This window comes from Apium graveolens, chromosome 7 (assembly GCF_009905375.1).
Source record: "Apium graveolens cultivar Ventura chromosome 7, ASM990537v1, whole genome shotgun sequence".
Lineage (NCBI taxonomy): Eukaryota > Viridiplantae > Streptophyta > Magnoliopsida > Apiales > Apiaceae > Apium > Apium graveolens.
The window spans coordinates 247,696,617-247,720,296 of NC_133653.1; positions in this window are offsets into that span (position 1 = coordinate 247,696,617).

The window sequence follows — 23,680 nt, forward strand, 5'->3', positions numbered from 1 at the left end:
CATCTACTTTTGAGAATCAATTATGTATAATTATAACTTGTGGCAGATAATGGCAATTAACTGTAAATTTATCAAGAAATCATTTTGGGTTGTAATAACTTTTAAATTGTGGATTCAAAAACTTGTACTTATTTAAATTTCATCTCTGAGACTATAACGGGTTGTGGTGTGTGTTAGTGTGGGGTCACAGCATAAGGTTATTATTATTAATTAAGTGAAGTGATATTGTGGAAAGAAAGACCGTGACGACCCGGATCCCCGACCCCGGATCTGGGGGTGTTACACCCCCTCTCATGCATATTCTTGTACACTTAATTTAAATTGGCAGTGTAATCTTTATTAGTATCCACTAGTATAAATTTGGGCAGTGTAAGCCTATTTTGTAATAACAATTTTTTATCTTATAAGTTTGCTATCTTTGTTAGTATCCACTGTTTCTGATCATTGTCCTCTTTTGTTCCAAAAAGAAATTAGTTAATTCTAAACTGCTATGTTTTGTTAATTTGGTAAAAAGAATGTTTACATTGAGAAGTAACAGTAAGATGAGCCAGATGACAATGAATGAGCGCCAACAAAGTCTCAGATCAATTGTAAGACACCAAGCTAGTAATCGTGGATACATCGGTTTGATACCTTGATAATCTAAAAATCTTCAAATTATCTTCTAAGTTCTAATATCAAGTCCCCATTTCTTTCCATTGTCTTTGTACTCCTCTTTAATCTGTATGTTAAGGCATTAAAAAATGCCTCTGCTTCAAAGTCTAAATAAAATTTTACTTCCTTATTGTTTGTAATTAGTATTATTTATTAACATTTTAATAAATGTTTAATCATGCGGATGATGGTACTTAAGTACCATTTGAACAGGGTTAAAAGGATTTACAAGGCTGGGAGTGTGCTTGATGTTAAATAGCTAGTTTAAAATACAAATAACTACTGTGTAAATGCATGCTGCAAATAGTTACTATGTAAAACGCATGCTGCAAATAGCTACTGTGTAGATTATGCTAGCATGTCCTTTTTATTACATGATATTTCAGCAACGTGTGTGTATTGAAATAAAATATGATACAACATTATTTTTACACAGTACATATCATTTTAGGAGCCAACATGGTTTTGTGCATTCTGTAGCCTTACAAAAAGCACCTGTAGACCCATCCCAACTTGTACAACTAGGATTGGTTATTTTAATAATAGCCCCCTTATATTAAATTTGTTTTTTCATTCATTCATCTGTTGTACAAGTTTTTGATAATATTTACATTTTTCAGGTTCTTAAAAAAGCAGACATGGTTCGTAAAAATGTTGTTGAAAGTATTCTGGCGGAACGTGATATATTAATTGCAGTTCAAAATCCTTTTGCGGTGAGCACAGAGTACTACTACAAATTAAAAGTGTACCTTAATTTGGTTTCTGTTTTTATAAAATTAATGTCAAATCTACAAGGGGTCCGCTTATTCAATTCATTTACCTATCGTGAAAACTTGTATCTCATGATGGAGTACTTGAATGGTGGAGATCTATATTCGTTATTGAGAAATCTTGGCTGTTTGGATGAGGATGTTGCCCATGTATATATTGCAGAAGTGGTAAATGTTATAATTTTTAGAAATTATTATGTCATTCAAATTGTTGTCAAGATATTAACTTCAGTTTAAATTATTGATAGGTGCTTGCTTTAGAATATTTACATTCTTTGCATATCATTCATCGTGATCTAAAGCCGGATAATTTGTTAATTGCACACGATGGTCATCTGAAGGTAGCTTATTCCACTTTTCCTTCAAAGTCTGTATTATGTATAAGGCCCTAGAAATTATATATATCGTTGTTAAGTGCTTATGAAACCAAATGTATAGGACTTGTGAATCCCTCAGACTAGACTGTGGATGAACTTTTGCAGCTGACAGAACACTTCAATTTACCATTACAGTGATACATTGTGATTTTTGGGAAAAAGAAGACGAGGTAAAAACAGAGAAAGGTAGAAGCGCGAGCTAAGAAAGTATTTCAAATGTTTCACATAACTTATATATGAGAAAGCATAAAATTCTGCTGCCCCTCAAGGTATCTCAATATTGACAGTAGTGTTAGGAATACATGTGCATTAGTTTGATGATATGTTTAACAAAACACTTAAGTAGAAATCTAGTGTTTGTAGCCTCAACGGATAAGACCACTTTGGCTATCCGTTGATGGTGTAGCTTTACTTAGAAATAAGTCTAGTGTTGTAGCACATTTCAGTCTCTGAATTTGAGATATAATTCTTAAATATTGAGGGAAATTATAAGTCATGTTGACTACTAAAGGATATGCAGATAGGAAGGCCAATTGTAAATATTTCATGCCTTGTAATTTTGTATAAATGAAATGGTGTCAACGGATAACTTAAAGACCTTCAACGGATGAGAAACAAAGCTTCAACGGATGTCTCTAAAGCTTCAACGGATAACATCCTTCAACGGATGAGTGCATCAACGGATAGAGCTTCAACTGCTAACACATCAACGGATAAAGCCATCAACGGATGAAGGCTTCAACGGATGTTCTTTTAAATAGCAGTTGACAAGTGGTAGTTGTACCTACAAACAGAGGCACATGGGTTGACAGAGACAACTGAGATGTGGTAGCCTATTTCAGGAACATCAGAAAAAGCAGCCGTTCTACTCTAGTATAAAGAGGCAATAGTCAACAATGCACTGGAGTAAAATGGAGAAGAAACAAGTGGAGAACTTATTTTATTATTGTACTTTTTATCTTTGTCTTCACTTGTAAACTTGGTGTTATATAAACCAAGTAGCAGCTAGTAATTAGATAAGAATTTTTCCAGAGCTGTTTAGAAAAATCTTGAGAAAAATATCTAGTTTGTACTAGGATGCAGCTGTGATCAACTTCTTGAATCACAGATTTTCTGAAATACCATCTCTGGTGGAACAACAAATCCACCAGAAAAGTTTTTAAGGTCTGTTGTGTTCTGTACTTTTGTGCTTGAATATATATCTGTCTGTATTAGCTTAAAGCAATTCACACACTTGTTTATCTTAAACACACAGCCTTTGAAACTGCTCAAAACTTGAAAAAGTTTGAGATTTACATTCAACCCCCCTTCTGTAAATCTCATTGTTAGTTCACTAGGAATAACAATTGGTATCAGAGCCGGCTCTTGACACACAAAGAGTTTAAAGTTCTTGGAAACTAACAAAGATGAGTAAGAAGGATATTGGAGTAAAAATCCCAGTTCTTGACAAAGACAGTTATCACCATTGGAAGGTGAAAATGCACCTTCATCTACTCTCCCAAGATGAAGGTTATGTAAACTGCATTGAGAATGGTTATCACATTCCCCACAAAGTAGCCACAGTTGCTACAACCACAATTGTTGTTGGTCAATCCATTCCAAAACCTAGAGCAGAATGGACAATGGAAGACACAGAAGAAGTCCACAAGGATAAGAAGGCTATGAACATTTTGTTTAATGGTCTTGACAAGGATATGTTTGATAATGTGATAAATTGCACAACTGCCAAAGAGGTTTGGGACACAGTTCAGCTACTGTGTGAAGGTACAGAACAAGTAAAAGAAAACAAAATGCAGCTTCTCATTCAACAGTATGAGTATTTTCATTTTGAAGAAAATGAATCTTTAAATGACACATTCAATAGATTCCAAAAGCTGTTGAATGGACTGAAGCTGTATGGTAGAGTGTACCAGGTGAAGGATTCAAATCTTAAATTTTTAAGATCCTTGCCAAAGGAATGGAAACCCATGACTGTCTCCTTGAGAAACTCTCAAGATTATAAGGACTTTATTCTTGAAAGATTATATGGAATCTTGAAGACTTATGAACTAGAGCTGGAACAGGATGAGGTATTGGAGAAGGGAAGAAAGAAAGGAGGTCCAGTTGCCTTGGTAGCTGAAAATGAGAAAGAATGCAGACAAGAAACTGTGAGATCAACATTAAACTCCAAAGATGGCACAAGCAAATAAGAATCAAGCAAGGGGAAGGAGCAAGTTGCTGAGAATGAAGACAACTCCAGCCAAGATGACTCTGATGGTATTGATGAGCATCTTGCATTTCTGTCCAGAAGATTTACAAAGATGAAATTTAAGAAAAACACTAGAGCCACTAAACCTCATAAGAACATGGTGGACAAATCCAAGTTCAAGTGTTTCAATTGTGGTATAAGTGGACACTTTGCAAGTGAGTGCAGAAAGCCAACTACTGAAAAGAAGAAATTTGACCAAGTAGATTACAAAAAGAAATATTTTGATCTACTCAAGCAAAAGGAGAAGGCTTTCATTACTCAAGAAAAAGACTGGGCAGCTGATGGAGAAGAGGAGGATGAAGATGTGGAATATGTCAACTTGGCTCTCATGGCTGATTCTGAGGAAAATGAAGTTAGTTCATCAAGCAACCAGGTAATCACTACTGATTTAACACAGCTTACTAAAGAAGAGTGCAATGATGCTTTTAATGACATGTCTACTGAATTGTATCACTTGCGTGTGTCTCTTAAATCTCTTGCTAAAGAAAATAGTAGGATTAAAGAGAACAATCTGTTTTTAAGTAATAGAAATGCTTTGTTAGAAGATAAGTTGATTGACCTAGAGAAAACTAAGCTACATTGTATATCTGTTGAAAATGAACTAGCTGAATCTGTTAAGAAAGTAGAAATACTTTCTAATCAATTAGGGAGAGAGCAAGAGGTGATTAAAGCCTGGAAGACATCTAGGGATGTTAGTGCTCAAATTGTCAAGGTCCAAGGAATTGAATCATTTTGTGAGACTGCCTGGGATAAAAACAAAAATAAAATGGAATTAATTGATGGGCTGTCAACGGATGTGGAATCAACGGATGATGAAAATTATCCGTTGAAGGAAGAAAAGGAGCATCCATTGAAGGTTCCTCAATTAAAACAGGCAGATATTTCTAACAGTGAAAAACTAAAGAAACTCAACAAAAAGTTTGGTTCAACTTCCAAGAACTTTGTCAAAGAAGAAGCAAGCACATCCAAAGATTTCAGTAAGGTGAATATAGGACACATGACCTTAGAATAGTTAAAGAATAGGCTCAAAGTGGTTGAGGATAAAAAGGAAACTAAAAGGAAATCTAATAGAAATGGGAAGGTAGGGGTTAACAAACATAACAATTACACACCTGATAAGTATGCTCCTAGAAAAAGCTGTGTGCATTGTAATAGTGTTAATCATCTATCTGCTAATTGCAAATCTATTAAGAAAACTCCCATACCTGTACCCTCTTCCATGCCTAATATGTCTGCATCACCTCTGCATGCTATGCCTGTTATGTCTCAACAGAATCCTTATGCATATTTTGCAAACATGCCATATTTTAACAATCCTTATCTCGCTGCATTTAGTATGCCTCAAATGCCATACAATATGCCTATGTGGAATAACATGTTTGCACAATCCATGCCTTATCAAATTCCAAATGTGCTAAATGATTCTGTGACTAACCCTACACCTCAACCAACTACATCTAAGATCAAGGTTGACTCAAAGTTACCTAAGTCTAAAGATGCAGGAGGAATGAAGTCTAGGAGAAAGGCTAACATGAATGGACCCAAGGAAACTTGGGTACCAAAATCAACTTGATTGATTTTATGGTGTGTAGGGAAACAGAAGAAATCTATGGTACTTGGACAGTGGCTGTTCAAGACACATGACAGGAGATTTCTCCCTACTCACAGAGTTTAAGGAGAGAGCTGGCCCTAACATAACCTTTGGAGATGACAGCAAAGGGTTTACTATGGGATATGGCTTGATTTCAACAAGGAATGTCATCATTGATGAAGTTGCATTAGTTGATGGTCTCAAGCACAACTTACTGAGCATCAGTCAACTATGTGATAGAGGGAATACAATTTCCTTCAATTCTGAAGCCTGTGTTATCACCAGTAAGAAAGACAACAAAGTGGTTCTAACTGAAGTTAGAAAAGGAAATGTGTACTTAGCTGACTTTAACTCTACTGATGCAGAATCTATTACTTGTCTCTTCAGCAAAGCAAGTCCAGTTGAAAGTTGGCTATGGCACAAGAAGCTATCCCATTTGAATTTCAAGACAATGAATGATCTAGTCAAAAAGGACTTAGTTAGAGGAATTCCTCTTGTTGAATTCTCAAGGGATGGTTTGTGTGATGCTTGTCAGAAAGGCAAACAAAGGAAAGCATCATTCAAAAAGAAACTTGAAACAACAATTGATGAACCATTACAGCTGCTACATATGGATTTGTTTGGACTAGTCAATATATTGTCAATTGCAAGAAAAAGATATTTCTTAGTGATTGTAGATGATTTCTCAAAGTTTTCATGGGTCTATTTTCTTGGATCAAAGGATGAAGCAAGTGAAATCATTATCAATCACATCAGGCAAGTCAATAATCATCCTGACTTGAAGGTTAGGAATATCAGGAGTGACAATGGAACTGAGTTCAAGAATTTGACAATGAGGCTGTTCTGTGAAGAAAATGGAATCATGCATGAGTTCTCAGCTCCAAGAACACCTCAGCAAAATGGGGTAGTTGAAAGAAAGAACAGATCTTTAACTGAGGCTGCTAGAACAATGCTTGAAGAATCAAAGTTACCAACATATTTCTGGGCTGAAGCTGTTAATTGTGCCTGCTACACTCAGAATATTTCTTTGATCAATCAAGCTAAAGGCATGACTCCTTATCAGTTGTTCAAGAGAAGAAAACCAACTCTAAACTTTCTTCATGTCTTTGGATGTAAATGCTTTATACTGAGAAATCAATCTGACCATAAAGGGAAGTTTGATGCAAAGGCTGATGAAGGGATATTTGTTGGTTACTCAGCTGGAAAATCTTATAGGGTCTACAATCTAAGAACCAACATTGTTATGGAATCTGTGCATGTTGTGTTTGATGATAAAAAGATTGATGGACTAACAGATGAGGGACACCATGAGAGACTCAAATTTGACAACATTGAGATATATTGTGATGATAGTGAAGAGGAGACTGATGAAGATGACACTTTAAAAGGGATTCAAAAAATGCCCTTGGATAATACACAAAATTCTGCATCCGTTGATAGAGGCAATGCAGTATCCGTTGAAAGACATAGTGCATCATCCGTTGAAGTACAAAATGAAGCATCCGTTGATCATAGTTCATCAACGGATAATCGATTTACATCATTAGTTGATAAAACTCCAAGTTCCCTGCAAAGGACCAACAACTCAGAGGGAGTTTCAACTAATCAACACTCTGTCTCACATCATGAAAATACTGAGGCCACCTCATCTAGAGTATATCTTCCACCTCAAAGGAAATGGACCAAGAATCATCCCTTTGAACTGATCATTGGTGATGCATCATCTAAAGTGCAAACAAGAAAAGCTACTCAAGATGAATGTCTGTATAGTAGTTTTCTATCTCAGGAGGAACCTAAGAAAGTGGAAGAAGCTTTATTGGATCCAGATTGGATATTAGCTATGCAGGAAGAGCTGAACCAATTTGAGAGAAACAAAGTTTGGAAGCTGGTACCCAAACCAAAGAACAAGAGTCCTATTGACACAAAATGGGTATTCAGAAACAAGATGGATGAAAATGGCATTGTCATAAGGAATAAAGCCAGATTGGTTGCTAAAGGCTATTCTCAACAAGAGGGAATAGATTTTGATGAGACATATGCTCCTGTTGCAAGACTTGAAGCCATCAGAATTTTTCTAGACTATGCAGCCCATGCCAATTTCAAAGTCTATCAAATGGATGTCAAGAGTGCATTTCTAAATGGGAAATTGGAGGAAGAAGTTTATGTAAGTCAACCTCCAGGGTTTGAAGATCCAAATTTTCCAGACTATATGTATTATCTGTTGAAGGCACTCTATGGACTGAAGCAAGCACCTAGAGCCTGGTATGAAACCTTATCAAAATTCCTTTTGGAGAATCACTTCACTAGAGGTACTGTTGATAAAACTCTCTTCTTTAGGAATGTTAATGGCTCTAGTATACTTGTTCAAATTTATGTAGATGACATAATATTTGGATCTACAGATGATAAGCTTTGTAAAAAGTTTGCTAAGCTAATGCAAAGTAATTATGAAATGAGCCTGATGGGAGAACTAACCTATTTTCTTGGTTTACAAGTTAAACAAGTTAGTGATGGAATTTTCATTAGTCAAACTAAATATATTTATGATCTTTTAAAGAAGTTTGACTTAATAGAATGTTCATCTGCAAAAACTCCCATGGCCACTGCCACCAAACTTGAATTAAATAAGACTGAAAGGTCTGTGGACATTACAAGTTATAGAGGCATGGTTGGTTCACTTTTATATTTAACTGCCAGTAGACCAGATATAATGTTTTCTACATGTCTCTGTGCTAGATTTCAAGCTGGCCCTAAAGAATCTCACTTAGTAGCTATTAAAAGAATTTTCAGATATCTCAAGGGGACTCCAAATCTAGGAATTCGGTACCCTAGAGAGTCTGGTTTTGATCTAATTGGCTACTCAGATGCAGACTATGCAGGTTGCAAAATAGACAGGAAAAGTACAACAGGCTCCTGCCAATTCCTGGGAAACAAGCTTGTATCATGGTTTAGCAAAAAGCAAAATTCAGTCTCTACTTCTACAGCTGAGGCTGAATACATTGCTGCTGGAAGTTGCTGCTCTCAAGTGTTATGGATGAGGAATCAACTCCTTGATTATGGACTACATGTTGATAGAATTCCTATTTTTTGTGACAACACAAGTGCCATAGCCATAACAGAGAATCCTGTGCAGCACTCAAGGACCAAGCACATTGATATCAAGTACCACTTCATTAGGGAACATGTGATGAAAGGTACAGTGGAACTTCATTTTGTTCCAAGTGAACAACAAATTGCAGACATTTTTACCAAGCCACTTGATGAATCAACATTCACAAGATTGGTAAGTGAGCTAGGTATGCTTAATTACTCTTAAAATTCATGTCCTTATTGCAATTTGAATTGAAGCCTGAAATGTATTAGCTGCAAGAACAAATTTGATTTTTAACATAGATTATTCCATCAACGGATATTCCCTATCCGTTGAAAGTCAAAATTGTTCTATCAACGGATGTTAATTATCCGTTGAAAGTCATATACATTTCTAGAATTTTTATCCGTCAACGGATAAAACTGAAGTGCTCTTCAACGGATGACAGTTGACCTTATCCGTTGAAATATCACATCAGTCGATTCAAGTGTTTCACAGCCGTTGATTCTATTGTCTTAACCGTTGATACTCATACATACAGCTGTATGTATTTGTTTTAAAGGTAGTTTTTAGAATACTTACAGTTTATTCTTAAACGGCTGAATTTCACTTACATATAATTATTGTTTAATCTCTTATTTATATTTTTTTTTATTTGAGAAAGTATATAAGCCCTTCTGATTTTTCATTTTTACTTTACGCTTTCTTGAAATTTCAAAGCTTTTACCATTTTCTCTCTACAAAACCTTCAAGTTATTCTCTGCAATTTCTACTCACAACAATGGCACCAGTAGTAAAGATTATGTCTCAATCTGGGTTCATCTATGAGAAGAACAATTTCATAGCTTTGGTAGAAAAGAATGAAGCCCACTCAGATTATCACAAAATGATGGACTTCATCAAAAACTGTAAACTTAGCTATGCAATGCTGGAAGCCCCAACGATTTACTGTGAAGTAGTTGAGGAGATTTGGACAACTGCTGAGTTCAACTCCATAGATATGACTATCTCCTTCACTCTCAAAGGTAAAAATCACTGTGTTAACTGTGATGACTTACTAGCATGTTTTAAATTACCTGAGAACAATGCCATGACACCTCACACTGATAATGATGTATCCAGCATGTTAGATTTCATAGGTTATTCTCTTAACTCTGCTAGTTTAGGGAGTATTAAAAGAAAAGGCCTTAGGAAAGAATAGAGTTTTCTTGGGGATGCCTTTATCAAGGTTTTCTCTGGGAAAATTAGCAATTTTGATGCCATAACTTCATCTCTTGTTAATATGCTCTATATGCTTGTTTCTGATAGGTATTTTAATTTTAGCAACTATGTTATGCTAGAATTGGGTACTAGATTAGGTAACAAAGCTAATAGACCTAATAACATCTATTATGCTAGATTCTTTATGTTATTGGCTAACCATGTTGCTGAAGGTTTGGTCATTACGAATGAGAATAATAAACTCAAGTGCCGGGCACAAGAGAAAAGAGTTCTTGCAGATTTATTGAGAATGGATCTCAACAGCAGTGTGCCATTGGTATATTTACCAATCATAAATGCACCTCAGGTAGGTGAGGTAATTGCTTCTACAACTCCTACTTCTTCCAACCCCTCTATTTCTTTATCTTCTAGTGTGGCCATGGAATCTGTGACAATGCCCCAACAGATTCCTACCAAGGTCACCAAAACTAAACTTTCAAAATCAAAGACAAAGAAAACCACCTCTGTTGTTTCTCAAAAGACAACAGTTGTAACACCTACCATTAACCCTGAGGGGAGTGAACAGGGTGTGAGTGGTGAGGGGAGGGGTGAACATCAAAGAAACCCCCAGGATAAGGAAGGAGAGAAAAGTGCTACCCAAGCTAGCCAAGCCACAGTTTCTCAAAAAGCTGTGGTGGTTGAAAAGGTTACTAGCATATCCCTAGCTGCATCCTCCCAAAAGGATGTAGCTATTGAAAATAGTTCCCAACCAACACACAAACGAGGGAGGGACACTAAAGCCAAACACTCACCAACAAAAGCCTTTATTAGAAGAAAGAGAGCTAGAACCCAATCTTCTACACAGGGTGCACACACTACACAGATACATCCATCTGTATCTATGCCTTCTCAAACTCAGTTTGATGTGGCTCCAACAAATATGGAGTCACAGCCCCATTCTCTCACAATTAACACACATCAATCACCACACACTTCTTCACCATCTCTAGATGTGGATATGTTATTCCCATCAATTCCTGATTCTCCCTCTTTACAACTCAGGGAGGACCCCACTCAAATACAGGTGATCATCATCTTTTAGATGATTTGTTGGATCACCCGCAAATTCTTTCAGATGTAATTGAAGGATCTGTGTCACCAAAACTCATATCAATCTACACAGATTCAACAGTTATATCACTTTCAATTTCTACTTCTTTTCCTTCTTCAACGGATATCACTCATCCGTTGACAAGTGGTTGTTCTTCAATGGATAAGCTTAACAGCAGTTATCCGTTGATACCATCAGTTTCACCTTCAACGGCTATTCCTCATCCGTTGATAGTCTCTACACACACAACTGAAACAATTCCAAGTGTAGAAGACTTGATTACTGTACAATCACTTCTAGGACTGAGGGAAGGGAGTGACAATTTGAGTGAGAGGATGGGTTGCTCCCAGGCAAAAGGAGAGATTGAGAGCTCAAATATGCATGCTATTTCTTCCAGCATGGCAAAAGTAAGTGAGAGGAGTACCACCTTAGTAGGTGAAGGTGAGGGAGTGAGTTTTGTGAGCCACGGGGAGCCCCTGATGCAAGAACATATGGAAAATGAGAGAAAGGCAGGTACAGCAGATATAAGGATGGATCCAGCCATTGCTAGTGAGTCAATGATTGTGAATGATGCTGAAAAGGAAAGACAATTTCAGCAACATTACAAAGCTGTAATTGATAACATTTCCTTGGATGCTGACACTTTTACTCATCCTGTTTCAGCCTATCAAGTATTGGCTGCACAGGGCAATGTGGAGGCAGAAAAGACACTACATCTAGTACATACAACAGCATCTCTTCAAAGAGACAAAACTGTTATTAACAAGATGCCTTCAACAGCTGGTGAGTCATTTGAAGAATTTGGAGTAAATTCTGATGATGATGACTTTGTTTCTTCTGATGGAAGCATGAACTTAGGGGGAGATGAAGGCCCTAGTTCTATTCCAAATCTACCTGAATGGGCCTTCACAAAGGAGTCTACAACAGGGCAATTCAATGTCTCCTTAGTCAAACAAATCAGTACTATCAAACAGGCCATTCAGAAAACTTCTCATGCTGGTACAAAGGCTATCCTTACAGCTCACTTGGACTCACTGCATCTCATGAAGTTGTAGCAAGTAAGACAGAATCTGAGTGTGGATGAACTCAGAAAGGATATTGCTGACTTGAAATCCTACAATTCTGAAAAATTGGATTTAGTCATGCCCTTTGGTACAATGCAGGACATTTTGTTGAGATTGAAAAAGGAATCACATACTGAAAAGAGGCTGGCCAAATTGGAAGACAGAGTTCAAGTTATTGAAGATTTTGTGGCCACCATTCTTCACAACCAACAATCTCAAACAAATCTACTTATGCAGCTGGAAAAAGCACAGGGCTTGACCCCTCTCCTTGATGATAACAAAAAGGGGGAGAGTAAAAGGGAAGGGGAAGGAGAGCCATCTACAAAAATCCAAATATCTAAAGTGCTAGTTCCTGCCATCACTACTTCTCCAATCATTCAAATCAAAGGAAAGCCTGATGGAATTGATTTAATCCAGCTGGCAGCAGCTGAAATTCAAGTGAAAGAGCAAATGAGGAGAATTGATGAAAGGATGCAACAGCTGTTTGGCTCAACACAAGATAAATCAATATCTGTGAAACATAGCACAAAGGTTGAACCAATCAATATGGAGCACAAGCCAGAAAGGAGAAATAAGGTTGGAGAGACTTCTTTCAAGAATCTAAAACCTATGGTTCTCAAGCCCAACGCCAGATCTAGCAAGGACTCCACAAAGAACCCTCTAGACTTTGCTCAGATGAAAGAAGTGGACTTTCCTCTTCCAAAGCCTGATGAAGACAAAGTTTTGGGTACTAGCATCATAAAACACAAGGAGACCATGGATGAGGCAGTAAGGAGAAATATGGCTATTATCTTTAGAGAGGGAAAGAGCATATGTGTGATGCAAGGACATCCCAAATTCTCAATAGCCAAGAGGGAAGAAACCAAAAGGTTAAAGAAAGAAGCTGAAAAACTCAAGGCTGACAAAAGAGCACAAGCAAAGCTTGAACAAAAGCTAAAGTCAAGTCTAGTTGAAAATGAGAAAGGAATTGAAGTCAGGGGTGAAGACAAGATTGCAAACTTAGATGAGGTTTTTGGGAGTATATTTGGTGAAAGCATGGAGGAAAAAGAGGAATGGCAGAAGGGAAACAGAAGAAAGGCCAAGGCACATAGAAGGAGTGAAGGCAACACTGAAGAAACTAAATCTCTACCTTCCATACCTGAACCCTTTGTTGCTGATCCCACTATAAACATCCATGGTGAACCAATCATCCCAAAAGAGGAACCTATTGATTGGGACACCATCAATTTGCCTACCTTTTTAACCACTCTTCCACTACCAAAGAAACAGAAAAGAAAATCCAAATCTACACCTCCCCTAAACTCTAAGAAATTCACTCAAAAACATAAACCTAACCCTAAGCCACCCATTTCTAAAGATGATTATGTTCACATCTGTGACATAAAAGAAATTTCAGATATTGAACTCTATCTGGATGAGCTGGAGGATGTAAGGGGAATTGCTACTTACAGACAGCTACCAGAGAGATTGGTGTTCAGATACAAAGGAGCTGGGGAAAGAACATGGCCTCTCTACAGGATTCTGAATGAAGGCTACTCTACCTTGATCAGAGTCTTTTCAGCCATACAAAAGGATTCTGGCTTTACCAGGACTGCCAAGACTGAAATTCTCAACAAGATTGCCAACATAAGGAAAACTTGGAGGGAGCCCAATGCTTTGCCCAGAACCTTACTCATTCAAGAAAGGGGAACTACAATTCACAGATCACCTCATTGGTTGATGGAATTCAGAGATGATAAAGGAGTCAGAAGATTTTTCAGACTTGAAGACCAACTCAAGATTGCCAACAATGAAACTCTCAAAGAAATGCAATCTAAGTTGGATATCAGTGATGAAGATGAAGCTGAATTCTTCAGACAACTCCAACTCCAAATTGAGGAAAATGACAAAGGGCTAGGAAAGAAAACCAGGGATCAAAGAAGAAAAAGATGATTTGCTTAGGCTAGAGGAGCACCCTTGGAAACACTGTAAATCTTCAATTACCTTCTAGTACACACTTTTGCAGCACTTTTAAATTTCTACTTAGTTTCAGTTCATATATTTGTTAAGTGTTTTGTTATCATCAAGTTAACCTTGAATTTATGTCTACAATTCTTATAGACATAAATAGGGGGAGATTGTTAGGAATACATGTGCATTAGTTTGATGATATGTTTAACAAAACACTTAAGTAGAAATCTAGTGTTTGTAGCCTCAACGGATAAGACCACTTTGGCTATCCGTTGATGGTGTAGCTTTACTTAGAAATAAGTCTAGTGTTGTAGCACATTTCAGTCTCTGAATTTGAGATATAATTCTTAAATGTTGAGGGAAATTATAAGTCATGTTGACTACTAAAGGACATGCAGATAGGAAGGCCAATTGTAAATATTTCATGCCTTGTAATTTTGTATAAATGAAATGGTGTCAACGGATAACTTAAAGACCTTCAACGGATGAGAAACAAAGCTTCAACGGATGTCTCTAAAGCTTCAACGGATAACATCCTTCAACGGATGAGTGCATCAACGGATAGAGCTTCAACTGCTAACACATAAACGGATAAAGCCATCAACGGATGAAGGCTTCAACGGATGTTCTGTTAAATAGCAGTTGACAAGTGGTAGTTGTACCTACAAACAGAGGCACATGGGTTGACAGAGACAACTGAGATGTGGTAGCCTATTTCAGGAACATCAGAAAAAACAGCCGTTCTACTCTAGTATAAAGAGGCAATAATCAACAATGCACTGGAGTAAAATGGAGAAGAAACAAGTGGAGAACTTATTTTATTATTGTACTTTTTATCTTTGTCTTCACTTGTAAACTTATAGTTATATAAACCAAGTAGCATCTAGTAATTAGATAAGAATTTTTCCAGAGCTGTTTAGAAAAATCTTGAGAAAAATTATCTAGTTTGTACTAGGATGCAGCTGTGATCAACTTCTTGAATCACAGATTTTCTGAAATACCATCTCTGGTGGAACAACAAATCCACCAGAAAAGTTTTTTAAGGTCTGTTGTGTTCTGTACTTTTGTGCTTGAATATATATCTGTCTGTATTAGCTTAAAGCAATTCACACACTTGTTTATCTTAAACACACAGCCTTTAAAACTGCTCAAAACTTGAAAAAGTTTTGAGATTTACATTCAACCACCCTTCTGTAAATCTCATTGTTAGTTCACTAGGAATAACAAGTAGTTCCAGCCTTTTTTTAGCAAATACATAAGGGATAATAATTATCTATACTAAGTAAAATTTAACACATGTTTCGTGTATATCATGTGTTGCAGTGAAAGTGAAGGTTACAATGGGCCATTGATCCTCAAGCGAGTTCCCATCATCCACTTGTACAGTAAAAGTGAATTATGAAGTTGAAGCATTTGTACTAATTGCGGACTTAAAGTTTGTAATGTAGATGTTTGTATTTTGGTAAAAGCTAATTATATGTAATTATGATCATAATGTAGATGTTTGTATTTTGGTGGATGTTTGGATGTAAAATGGTGCTAATATATTGGATGTTTGGATGTTAAAAACTAGTGGTATTAGATGTTGATGAAAATATAATTGGCTATTGTGATATAATTTTGGTTTATATGTATGCAAGAATATGATTCATATATCAATCAAACCTAACAAATAACTGATGTCCTATGGAGGTTTGACATCAGCTTATTATATAGTAACCGATGTCTCTTATGAGCAAAACATCAGTTTAGTTTATGATGACCGATGTTAAATTATATCTTTAATAACAGTTCAAAAGTTATTTTAAATACAAGCTTGCATAACTGATGTCTGATATTATAATTTACATCAGTTAATAAAATAACCGATGTTAAAAGTACTTATTTACAACATCCTAATTTTCATAAACGTTGTCTTTGTCTTTTTTTTCTTTGTGTGTCACATGCTTAAATTGATAGAAATTAAAAGATAAACTATTATAGAACTCGTGATCATGTGTTAAAATGTAATATATTAGAAAAAAGACATTAGTTTCTAAGTTAGAATTGTTGTCTACTGGTATCTTAGACATCGGTCTAAAACCGATGTCTAAAACCCTGGACCTTTCTCTACACATGCAAAGACATCGCTTTTAAAAACTTTTAACATCGGTTTATAACCAATGTCTTTTGACCTGTTTCTTGTAGTGCTACAGCCAACTGGGAAGGGCCTTACAAAGTTAAGGAGGTTCTGCACCCCGGAACGTACAAACTATGCTATCTCAATGATACTGAGGTCCCTAACACTTAGCACGGGGCCCGGTTAAGGAAATTCTACCAGTAACTAAAAGGTGCTCATTCCAGGACCATCTCTATCTTATAGCTATGATATCGCTATCTCTCAATCAAGTGATTTAAATTTTATATCCACTCGCCCCAGAATGTAATTTCTACCTTATTGCTGTTTAAATGAGAAATATTGTTTTGAGCATCCCATAGCTTAGAACTATTTTATTATCTTTTCCACTTAATACTATTAAATGCATGATTAAGTATATGGCATAGGTAAAAAAAATTTTTACCCCGACCCGTGGTAAAAAACAAGTCACAACCCATGTGGACTTTGAAATTTTATACATTAAAAATTACCCCAACCCGGGGTCAAAAACAAGTCATAACCCATGTGTACTTAAAAATTTTATACATTAAAATTTACACCAACCCGGGGTCAAAAATAAGTCACAACCCATGTGTACTTAGAAATTTTATACATCAAAATTTACCCCAACCCGGGGACAGAAACAAGTCACAACCCATGTGATAGGGAGTAAAATAAACCCTGATTGTGTAATTAATATCGCATTAATTATACCCGAATTGGGATGACGGTTAAGCCCATTAGAAAGGGCCCAAAAACCTGAATATTAATTAATTTCGTAATTAATTAATAAAGGATAAATCAGCTGATGATAAAGTCCCAATAACGACATAATTCCTTGGAGATTGGCCTCCAAGAAATCCCTTAGGATAAGGAATCAACTTCCTGCATTGTAGGACTCCAAAGTCCAATCTAATTCTGAGACTTGTCCACCAAGTCTCCTAACCCTAGTCCAATTCAAGGACTCCCAACATCTATATCAGGGGCCTCACCCCACAAATCAGAACTATATTTTTTACTTGATCCTTAGCACACAGCAAGGTACGTAGGCATCTTGTTAAGGCAGATTGAGTCACGAAACACAAGAGCAGTCAAATCAAGCCTAGAAGCTCACGAACCCTAGTACTAATTACAGTAGTTAATACACCCTAGTTTTCAATCCATAATATTTGGCGCCGTCTGTGGGAAAGCATAACAACAACCATGGCGAGAACACGGAGTGGAAACAGCGCCCTAGAAGGAACACCAGCTGGAACAACTCAAATGATTTCGTCAACTGTGGAGATACCCCTACACTTGTCCTATACCTCTACCCAAGGAGGAACCCCGATAGGGGTAACCGAGCCTCAACCACAAGGGATGAATCCCTCAGCTCCACAAGGGACGAATCCCCCAGCTCTGTAAGGGACGAATTCCCCGGCTCCTCAAGGGACGAATTCCCAATATCAGCAGCTACATACACATGTGAATCTTCGACCCGTTGGGTATGAGTATTCTACTATCGTTACCACTTACCCCCATATGGAATGCCCCTATACCCTGAGGTTGGAGGAAGTGGACATGCTAATCGGAGTGAAGCACAAGGGAAGACGCCCCAATATATACGTGGTTTGGCTCCTATCCTAGAGGATCAAGAATTCTATGGCCCTTATACTGAGAGAGACTCCAAATCTTTGGATGATGATGTGGCCCCAAGAAGGAGGCGTACTGGTAAAAAGCCGATGCCTGATGGTAACCAGCGTTCTAGGAGTACTCGAGGGATGAATCCCCAAGAAGTGTTGGAAAGAATCAGCTCATGAGGCTGAGATTCAAATGCTGAAGCATGACCTGGAGGCACACCTGGCCCCCAGACTCCCACTACCACCGAGAAGAAGAAATCTTCCTCCAATTATAGACCTAGATGGTTCACAACAAAGAAGGGCTACTGTCCCAAGGGCTGATCCAAGTGATCTTCTGCTCCTAGGAGATCCTGATGATCCCACTCCACCCTTCACTGAAGAGATAATGAATGCCCATATCTCAAGAAAATTTAAGATGCCCACCATCAAAGCTTATGGTAGTACTGGAGATCCCGCTAATCATATCAGGACATTCTCTAATGCACTATTACTGCAGCCCGAGAACGACGCTATTAAATGTCGGTCCTTTCCTCAAACCCTATCGGGAATGGCTCAAAGATGGTATAGCCGTTTGCTTCCGAATTCTATTGGGTCCTTCAGAGAGCTAAGTCAAGCTTTTATTAAGCAATTCATCAATGGGAGAGTGCATGAGAAAAGTTATGCATCCCACATGAGCATTGTGCAGGGAACAAAAGGGTCTTTGAGAAGCTATCTGAATCGTTTCACCAAGAAAGCTTTAAAGGTCCCAGACCTTGATGACAAGGTAGCTATGATAGCACTACAACAAGGAACTAGGGACAAGTTCTTCAAGATGTCACTAGCTAAGCGCCCCCCTGAAAGCATGTTGCAGCTCCAAGATAGGGCCGGGAAGTACATCAAAGGAGAGGAGAGCATGAGGAAGACGATAGTAAATAACGATCCCGCTGGTGGCAAGAAGCGAAAAACTGATCTGGAATATATTGCTAAGGACAACTATCCTAGAACTGAGCAAAACAACGATTCAACCCCGAAGAAGGGAGGACCTGGACAAAAGTTCACCGAATATGCTAAGTTGAACGCTCCTAGAAGTTAGATCTTGATGGAAATTGAGAAGGATATAGATGTTTGTTGGCCTAAGCCTCTAAAGGCTGATCCCACCTAGCTAGATAAGAGCAAATATTGCAGATTTCACAAGGATGCTGGTCATGACACCGATGAGTGTAGACAATTGAAGGATGAAATAGGGTTCCTCATTCGAAAATGAAGGTTGAGCAAGTATACTGGAAGATGGAGGAGATAGGAATAACAATGAAAGAAAGAATTTTGATGAACGTAGGAGGGATCAAGACGATCAAGGGCGAAATCCCCAGCCCAGGGGATCGGTGATAAATGCAATCTTTAGAGGGCCACGACCCTGAGGGCCAATGATAAATATGATTTTTGGAGGACCAACTGCTGCGGGCTTATCCAGAAACTCGAGGAAAGCCTATACTAGAAAAGTTCTGCATATCATCAGGGAAGCCCCGAAGAGGGTTAGGACAAGAGTCATAATGACGTTCGATGATTCTGACTTAGAGGGTGTTAAATTTCCACACGACGATCCTCTGGTCATAACACTGATAATAAGGAACAGCCCAGTGAAGAGGGTCCTTGTAGATAATGGTGCCTCGGTGGATATTTTGCTTCATGATACCTTTATAAGGATGGGCTACATTGATTCTCAATTAACCCTAACTGATATTCCGATATATGGATTTGCTGGAGCGGAATGCCCCGTAGAAGGGATAATTAAGTTACCGATGACCATAGGTCAGGAACAAGATAAGAAACACATATGTTAGATTTCGTACTGGTAAAGGCTAGAACAACTTACAATGCAATCATGGGAAGAACAGGAATACATGCTTTCAAGGAAGTCCCTTCTTCCTACCATTCAGTGATGAAGTTTCCCTCCCGGAATGGGATTGGAGAAGAGAGAAGAGATTAAAAGATGGCAAGGAGTTGTTATGTGGCCTCTCTTAGGGCAGATGAAGTTGGGGGGCAGGTTCTGCTTATCAAAGATCTGGATATTCGTGAGAATGATGAGAAAACAGGGAAGCCGGCAGAAGATTTGGTTCCGATTCCTTTGGCTCCCGAGGATCTTGAGAAAGTAACCTTCATCGGAGCATCACTTGAGGAGCCCCTTAGAGGGAAGTTGGTGAGGTTCTTACAAGAGAATAATGATGTATTTGTATGGTCAGCAGCTAATATGCCTGGTGTAGACCAGGAACTGATCACTCACAAGCTGAATGTGGATCCAAATCGGAAGATCGTAAAACAAAAGAAAAGAAGTTTTGCTCCGGAGAGGCAGGAAGCTATTACGCAAGAAGTAGAGAAGCTCTTAGAGGCCAGTTTCATTGAAGAGATATAATTTTTAGAATGGTTAGAAAATCATGTAATGGTAAAGAAGGCTAATGGAAAGTGGAGAATGTGTGTGGACTTCACTGATCGAAATGATGCATGCCCAAAGGATTGTTTCCCGTTGCCCAGGATATATACATTGATGGATGATACTGCTGGTCATGAGATGTTGAGCTTCATGGATGGATTTAGTGGATACAATCAGATCAAGATGCATAAGGACGATATCCCAAAAGTATCATTCATTACTAACTTTGGTGTTTTTTGTTATCTTGTAATGGCGTTTGGTCTCAAGAAAGCAGGAGCCACCTAACAAAGGTTGGTAAATAAGATTTTCAAGGACCTTATTGGAAAAACTATGGAAGTTTATGTTGATGACATGTTAGTCAATAGTTTGTTAAAGGTTGATCACCTAACCCATTTGAGGGAAGCCTTTGAGGTGTTAAGATATCACAAAATGATGTTAAATTCTGCAAAGTGTGCTTTCAGAGTGGGATCTGGAAAGTTTTTAAGTCTGATGGTCTCCAAGAGGGGAATCGAGGCCAATCTTGATAAAATAAAGGCTATCCTGGATATGGAACCACCACGTTCCATAAAGGATGTTCAGAAACTCACTAGAAGAGTTGTAGCTCTAGAACGTTTCATCTCTAAATCCGGAGACAAGTGCTTGCCATTTTTTAAATCCCTGAAGAAGGTTAAAGATTTTGTATGGACTGTGGAAAGCCAGGAGGCATTTGAAGAATTAAAGAAATATATGGTTCAAGCCCCGTTGTTGGCCAAGCCAGCTCTGAATAAAACTTTATACTTATACTTGGCCGTTTCAGAAAATGCCTTGAGCGCTGTATTGGTTAAGGAGGAACTTAAAGTCCAGAAACTCATATACTATGTTAGTAAAATCCTGCATGGAGCTGAGTTGAATTATTCAACTATTGAAAAGTTTGCTCTAGCCCTAGTAATGGTTTCGAGGAAGTTGTGTCCTTACTGTCAAGCTCATAAAATTGAAGTGCTAACAAATCAGCCCTTGAGAAACATCATTCACAGCCCCAAGGCTAGCAGGAGGCTGATTAAGTGGGCGATAAAATTGGGAGAGTTTGATATTAAGTACAAACCGCGAATGGTAATAAAAGCCCAGGAATTAGCTGACTTCATGGTGGAATGTACCATACCCAACCAAGAAGTCGGGGGGCAGTAAGATACTATACCTCAAGACGCGGAAGGTAGTAAAGAAGAGAAAAAAAAGAAGAGGTCGAACAGGGCATTAAAGAGAAGGAATACCGGGTTTTCTATTTTGATGGAGCATCAAAAACAAATTCGAGTGGAGCAGGGCTTGTTTTACAGAGCCCAGATGGGTTCTTGATTAAATATGCCATGAAGTTAGACTTCCCAACCACAAATAATGAAGTTGAGTATGAAGCTCTGATAGCTGGCCTCGGCCTGGCAAGAACATTGAGGGTCAAGAACTTGAAAGTCTGTGGTGATTCAAAGCTGATCATGTCCCAGGTCAAGGGATTGTTTGAGGCAAGGGATGAAACAATGGCTAAGTATGTCCACCTAGTAAGGGCTGTGATGACTCAATTCGATGAATGCCATATTGAGCACATTCCAAGGGAGGAAAATGCTAAAGCAGATGCGTTGTCTAAGTTCGCTTAATTAGAGATAGAGAAAAGTTCAGGAAGTGTGTACTTCCGCGTTTTGAGAACACGAAGAATTGATGTTAAGCTTGTGGCCCCTATAGGGCTGGGGACATCATGGATAGATCCTATTAAGGCCCATATTCAAACTGGTTGGCTGCCAAATGATGTAACTGAAGTACGAAAATTGGCTGTTCGAGCACTGAGAGATTCCTTGGTCGATGGGATTCTGTACAAAAAATCTTATGTGGTTCATTATTTAAGATGTCCCAGACCTGATGAGGCACAATTGGCTTTTGAAGAAGTACACTAAGGTATCCGTGGGCAATACTTGGGGGCAGAGCACTAGCACATAAGATAAACCGTTTAGACTTTTATTGGCCAGAGATGATGGCCGATGCCAAGGAATATGTGAAGAAGTGTGACGTTGTCAGAAGCATGCACCAGTTGTTCGACAACCTCCTGAGATGCTGACTTCCAACAATTCTCCCATCCCTTTTGCTATATGGGGAATGGATATACTTGGGTCTTTTCCCATGGCCACTACACAAAGGAAGTTCCTGATTGTGGCTATAAATTATTTTACAAAGTGGATCGAAGCCAAAACCTTTAGCCAAGATCACAACCAAGCACAATTCCTATGGGAAAATATCCATGTGCAGATATGGAATTCTTTGAATCCTGGTTACCAATAATGGAACACAGTTCAATAATGAAGAGTTCAGGGAGCATTGTGAAGAGAACGAAATCAACTTGAGATTCACCTCTGCATCTCACTCCCAAGCTAATGGGCAGGCAGAGGTTGCAAATTGAATCATCCTTGATGGGTAAAGAAGAGGATTGAAAAGTCCAGAAATAATTGGGTAGATGAAATACTGCCAATACTTTGGGCATACAGAATTATATGTAGGGTCACAACTGCATCAACGTCTTTCATGTTAGCATACGGGGCAGAAGCAGTCGTACCAGTAGAAATATCACATTCGTCTCCCAGGATCCAAGTTTTAAATGCTGAGGAAAATGAGGTGGGGTAAAGATTAGCCCCGGATTTAATAGATGAAGTACGAGATGCGGTGCACGCAAAGATAATGGAATATCAGAAAAAAGCCTATTTCTATTACAACTTGAGGGTGAAAGAGAGATTCTTCAAGCAAGAAGATTTGGTTCTGAGAAAAGTGGAAGTTTCTGGAGTAGGGCGGAAAGGAAAGCTCGCCCCAAATTGGGAAGGGCCACATAAGGTTAAGAGCGTTCAAGGAAGAGGAACTTACAAGTTGGAGACCATGGAAGGAGAAGAAATTCCTCGGACTTGGCATGATCAAAACCTGAAAGTTTACCACCTATAGTTTGTATATAGTATAGTGGAAACAAGGTTGAAAAGCACCTTGAAGCTTTGCTCGCTTAGGATTTCATATGTTAGTTTATAAGACTATTATTCCAAAGTCTAGTTCTACGAAGAATTATGTAAGGGATGAATCCCAAGAGTTTACAATTTATAAAGTTTCAATAGAACTGTTTGGTTCATCCTATGCATGGTTGAGTTTGCTTATCTATTTTTAGTACAAGTACGGAGAAATATAAGAGAAATCTATGGAAAGGCTAGTAAACTATCTAACTCCCCTAAAATAGTATGAGTACTTAGAAAAAATAGTAAAAGAGCAAACAAACAACTTAAGATTGCTTAAATAAAACCCCGAAAGGTAAGAAAGTCAGACTTTTAAAAGTACTTTTCAAAATGAATAAAATACAAAAGCTAAGTACTCGGCTTAGAAGGCTCGGACTCCTCGGAGCTACTCTCTGAAGTCTCATAAGACGTTTCCTGAGTTGGCCCCCGCGGAGGTCTCCGCGGAGGTCTCCTCAG